At 35.2% G+C, this 6,055-nt stretch overlaps 1 pseudogene; it reads right to left on the bottom strand.

The window, feature by feature from the left end:
• Positions 1–1,221: 1,221 nt before the first annotated feature.
• LOC116129894 lies at positions 1,222–2,225 on the bottom strand (annotated as a pseudogene).
• Positions 2,226–6,055: the final 3,830 nt, after the last annotated feature.

Here is a 6,055-nt window from a genome sequence, read left to right as displayed (position 1 = left end):
AACATTTCTAACACAGTTCAAGAAAACACATTTTCATGAGATATATTGTATCCATTGTTTTAATATTCATGTATAAAGCTAATCTAGACCCTCAAACCACGAATTACTAGGGTTCTTAATTACAATGATGGCTAATTAATTTCTTTGACTTAACTAAAGGAGTGTTTGTCTAAGCTTATAAGTTGGTCAAACTAGCTTATAAGCTCTAAAATTAAATTGACATGTTTGTTTATAATTTTTTGAGTTTATAAGTTGAGTTTATAAAATGAAAAAAGAAAAAAAAAAAAAAAAGTGGGAAATACATGCAGGGTCAAAACTGTGCCAACTTCAGTTCACACTTTTTATCATCTACTAACGGCATGCAAGTGGGAAAACAACTTGCACTACAAGTTGCAAAAGAGATACAAGCTGGCCTTATCATTTACTAACGGCATGCAAGTGGGAAATACAAGTTGGCCTGCAAGTGGAGACGCAAGTTGCAGATCAAATGAACCATATTTCTTGTATTTAGTTAGTTCGTTAGTGATCAAACGGTGGAGAAGAATGATATGCATGTATAAATTTTGTAATAGTTTACTGTTCACAAAAATGAAATATGGAAAGAGTTTAGTGCTCTGTTTTTTTCTTTCTTCAACCTCTCGCATTTTTCCTTTACAGTCGTCTCTCTCTCTCTCTCTCTCTCTCTCTACTGTGTTGAAAGTTTCACAGAATTATGTGCCGTAGGTGGCGAGTAGCAATGCTTGCTCAACAACTCTTCTATATCTGCCCTTCTCTAAAATCGGTTATGGGTTCTTTCTTTTCACGCTTTGCTTCTTAATTAAAATTTCTTTGGATGATATCAATGTCGTACTAGGTTGGTCATCACTGCTATATCTGTACCGTCACTTGAGCACATTTATTTGATAAATGGATCAGCATGCATGCCCATCTAGGGTTTTATAATATTTCTAAGACTCACAAAAACTTTATAACATGTGAGGGAAAAATCAATATCATAGGTGTTGGTTAAGACTGTCAAAGACGTTTGTTCCTTTTTAAAGTTTTTGGGTTTAAATTTTGGAATCACCTACTATAATAACATTGTGATTTACTTTGTTCTTTGAGTCTGTAGGATGTTCAATAGACTCAAGAATTAGTTGAGGTGTACACAAACTAACGGATACACTGTTACCGAAGAAAAAAAATAATACACCTTTAATCAAACAGAAAAGGTATCTAATTCATACAGAAATACTTAATTTAAATTTTGAGTTATGATAACGAGGAATTAATTACTGCATGGCCAGCTACTTTAATCAAACAGAAAAGGTATCCGCCAAGGAATCAAATTGGACGTTGTTCTCCGAGTTGAGAACCTTCTCATACTCCGCATTTATTTCATCTAGCTTAATGTTATCTTCAATGGGTAGGAAGTCCAAGAATGAATTATCAATTTCATTGGCAAGACCGAATTCTTCTATATGAACCATGGCAGCTGCAGCTTTTTCTATAAGATCAGACTGACTTCTCAGTGGTTCTTCTGTATCATTTGGTCTTATAATATTTCCTTCTCCATGGCAAGGTGATGATGATCTAGTACTTTCCATGGTATCGAAACCCACGACATTCTCAATTGCAATAGAGTATGGCGAAACCCTAACTGCCTTGGGGATATATATTTTGGTATTTAAAGTGTCTTCGTTTGCAGCACCGTCCTTGTTCTTCTTCTCAAGTTCTCTTTTCAGCGGTGGACTGGCTACTTGGTATTTTCTTGACCACTCTACTTGTTTCCACTCTCCTACTAAGACGGCAATTCCAGTAGTTTTTAATCTCATTGTCAGTTCGGCCAGGTAATCTTTTTGCGATGAGAGCCCAACGATTGCCAAGAAGAGAATGAAGCCTGATAATAAGGTCTTCCTCATCAGAAGAGATGTTTCCTCTCTTTATGTCTGGTCGCAGATAGTTAACCCATCTTAACCTGCAACTCTTACCATATCTAAGTACTCCTGCACACAATCCAAATATAGAAAGTTAGACAAGCAAATTAAATCTGCCTACGAATATAATGCTTCATTGAATTGATGTACTAGTAATTAGCTATCTAAAGTATTACCAGCTCTTGCAGGCAAATTTCTCCAATCGCCTTCACCATGTACCCGAATATAATTAATTAGCAAACTATCTTCTTCAGCACTCCATGGACCTGTATGCAGACCCTGTTTAGAGCAACAAAGGGCTCTTCCCATTTTTCTCTTTTACAAAAATAAGCAATACTCAAAGAGAAAGAAGCCAAGGACAGCACGAGTGAGGACAACACTTCCCCACCGTTTAAAATGCCATGAAAATATGTAGGCCATGATAATTTGACATGTGAATGAAATTATATTTTATGGAATCAAATATTAATAAATTTATAAATTGTCAATGAAAGTTGGAAATGGAAAGAATAAGCCATAGATCCCATCACGTGCTTACACATTAATTAATAATACATCTCAAAGATTTTTTATTTTATTATTATTAATAACTTATGTGTTCGAATTTGTTTATTCATACTTCAACTAATTCTAAGGAGAAGCTATCATACACCAATCCACCGTCATGGTCTCCTAAATAAATCATAGGCAACGTACTACATTTGCGTTTAACAGAGAATCAAATTTGGGCCTTTGGGTTTTACCCATTTGCAGTCCCCTTGGACCTGGTTTGCCCTCACTGTTGGGCTACCCATGGATGGGCTACCTCACAGATTTGAAAATATTCCTTCTGTCGGACCATCATATCACTTATTAAGAGTAATGCTACAGTCACTGAAATAGTGCACCGAATGACGTGACAAAATCTTGACCGTTGATTAATTTTAACTTAATATTAATCTACGATCAGGATTTTGTCACGTCATTCGGTGCATGAATTCAGTGCACTACTTTCGGTAGCTGTATCCTTTCCGCACTTATTAATTGATTATAATAGAGAATTATCAACTTTTATTTGTATATTAATCTTCAAATAGCTATTTTCTTATATTGCAGAAATAAATTCCGATTATTAGCGATCAATTGCAACTCATATATGAAGCAAAAAAAATATTTGTTCGACTGTCTGCTAGTAGAAATATTTGTCTGCCAAATACATGCATTATATGAGATTAGTAGGGAAAATTCCGATATTTCAATGTGTTCAACACCAACAAGTGAAAACATATCTTTATTTTGGATTTTGAAACTGAAACACATCAAAATTATGAAGAAACACGTTTCAATTTCTATGTGTAGTTATTTGATTTACTTAATTAATTAGTTTTTAAATAAAACTTGTTTTCTTCAAATCAGTGAATTGATACCAGGCCAGATCCGTCATTTTTGGCTCTGTTTCAGTTTCAAACTTTCAATGATATCCTTGACTCAACATTTCGTATTGTTTTTACGTAATAAATCCTCGACGAATGAGGTGCATGACAATTATTTTCACCGTTTAAATGCCAATTGCCAAACTCCAGTCAAGAAATAAAAGATGCAATATTAATCATTAGGACTGACTTGCAAGATTCTCAGACGACGAATTGCTAGAAGTTTCGAGCAGCTGGGCTTTTAGTTGGGAAGGAAAGTTCAAAGCTACCTTTTATTTTTTTTTGTTTTTTTGTTTTTTTTTTTTGGTTGAAAGCTTCGGGTCTCTCCATACCCGAATTTATGAGACTAATCATGATTGGAGCTTAGGTAAGTACCTCTAGCCACAAGGTACTTCCGGTGCGATTCAAACTCTGACATTGCAGATAAAGTTCGCCTCACCTTTTATTTTGTTTTAAATGTTACTGAATTTTACTTCCGGTGCGATTCAAACTCTGAATTTTGCTAAAGTGCCAAATCTTACATAATGAAAAGTAAAAGGCCTTCTACTGTAAGTAAATCGATGGGGCAAACGCAGCGGAAAACAAAAATTTTTCTCATTAATTACTCTAATTAACCCAAGATCAGAGTCTGATATGTATATATTAATCCAGACAAGTATCAAAGATTTTATGCATGTTTGGAGGCTCCTTCAAATGTCTCTGAATCTACTTCGCTACCGATTCAAGAATATGATCAAACGAACGGTGATCCACGTGAAGACAATCCGAAGAGCCAAGGGATTTGCTAGATCCTCTTTGGCTTCAAGAATTAAAACAAAATCAAAGAAAAATCTTTGATTCAAAAATGGAAGGCAAACATGAGAGGAGTAGAGAAAAGGAGCTGCCTCTCTTTCTCTTTTTTCTTTGATTGAATGAATTAATTCATTCATTCTCTAACACACGTGCACTTATATAGTGCATGTGTCAAAACCCTATTCCAATGAGGAATAGGCATGGCTCCAACCTTGTATCCAAACACCCCCCTTGTGGTATTTTTATTTTAAATTACTTATTATTATAATTAAAGTCAATTAATATATTTATGAAATATATTAACATTAATAATTCATTTAAATATATGCGTACATATATTTAAATATAATCTCACTTATTTAATTTTAACATTAAATTAAATATAGGCAAAAACCTCATCAAATTTAATTGCACTGTGAGATTATTAAAATACTCTTTCATCAAAAAGACGAAAATGCACCTCGCACAAACTGATTCTTAAATTATCTTCTATGTGTGTGACCCGTAGACTTCTCATCATACCAGCAGTGAGCAGATCGTGATTAACACCAATTAATTATCTCACTACACACAGACCAAGATTGATCCCTAGCAAGGCATCATGGTCACCCAATAGATTCAGATTCAGTGAAACAGCTACCTGTCAACGATATGGTTACCGTGCAATCAAATCATTTCATCATCTGTTATATCATTGAGACTGAGGTACAGAAATAGTGTTAACCTTAGTTACTCTCAACCTGTTTGTATTCAGTTACTGGACCAATGATCGGAATAATAAATTGGATTGGGCAACGACTCAATCCCACTGTGGCCACCCGTATACTCCTCATCATACCAATAGTGAGCAGTATCGCGATTAACACCAATTAATCGTCTCACTACACACAAGCCAAAATTGGCCCCTAGCAAGGCATCATGGTCACCCAATAGATTCGGATTCAGCGAAGCAACTACCTGTCAACGATATGGTTACCGTGCAATCAAATCCTTTCGTCATTTGTTATCTCATTGAGACTGAGGTACAGAAATAGTGTCAATCTCAGTTACTCTCGACGTGTTTGTATTCAGTTACTCGACCAATGATCGGAATAATAAATTGGATTAGGCAACGACTCAATCCCACTGTGGCCACGGATTTAGTATCATTACCATTTACTGAATTGCGCAATGAGATAAATTCTCTCATACTTGGGAGTGATGAATCCTCTGTCGATCCACCATAGTCTTGATACACTCTTCGATGTAGCTAATCACTGCCGTATTGATAGCTCTGAATAGAACTATGTTGGGCTAGTATTAAACTACACCAATCGGTGCACAAGGTGCTCTGGTAATCTCAAGTCTAAGGACCACATGCACCACTATTCATTAGAGGATTTATTCCATAGACACTAGGGTTACCATCTATATGGAATCCTCTTATAAGTCAGTCCAATGAACTTGTCTATAGTAAACACCCACGTATTGCACCAGGTTGTCGGCAAACAACCTTACCTTGACAAGTGAGATCAGTCACTGTCTTTTGACAGGGTCATTCAACGCTATGATAATCTTACCGTATTATCAATGTCCTTGGTCAGAATAATACTGAGGCTACGGACATTTCTAGAATGGCCACCATATGTGCTCATAGGATTCTCACTATCAAGATTTGAAACACTGGATACCCTCGTCATAGTTCTACCATCCTCAGAACATATATCAATACGTATGAATATGATTTACACGATATAGAATAAAATGTTTTTTATTGATCAATGAATATTATTATAAATAATCATTTTTACAATAATTGATTGACTCTATGTCACTCTAACATCTACTTACCATAATATTACAAACCGGGAAGGTCTATAAACTTGCAAATGATACTTATTATGTAACTGCTCCTAAATCTTAGGAAACAACCACACAGAAAAAAAAAGAATCAAA

Source organism: Pistacia vera, unplaced genomic scaffold (assembly GCF_008641045.1).
Source record: "Pistacia vera cultivar Batoury unplaced genomic scaffold, PisVer_v2 Contig106, whole genome shotgun sequence".
Classification (NCBI taxonomy): domain Eukaryota; kingdom Viridiplantae; phylum Streptophyta; class Magnoliopsida; order Sapindales; family Anacardiaceae; genus Pistacia; species Pistacia vera.
The sequence above is the reverse complement of the archived record's forward strand: the minus strand, read 5'-3'. Positions and strand labels throughout refer to the sequence as shown.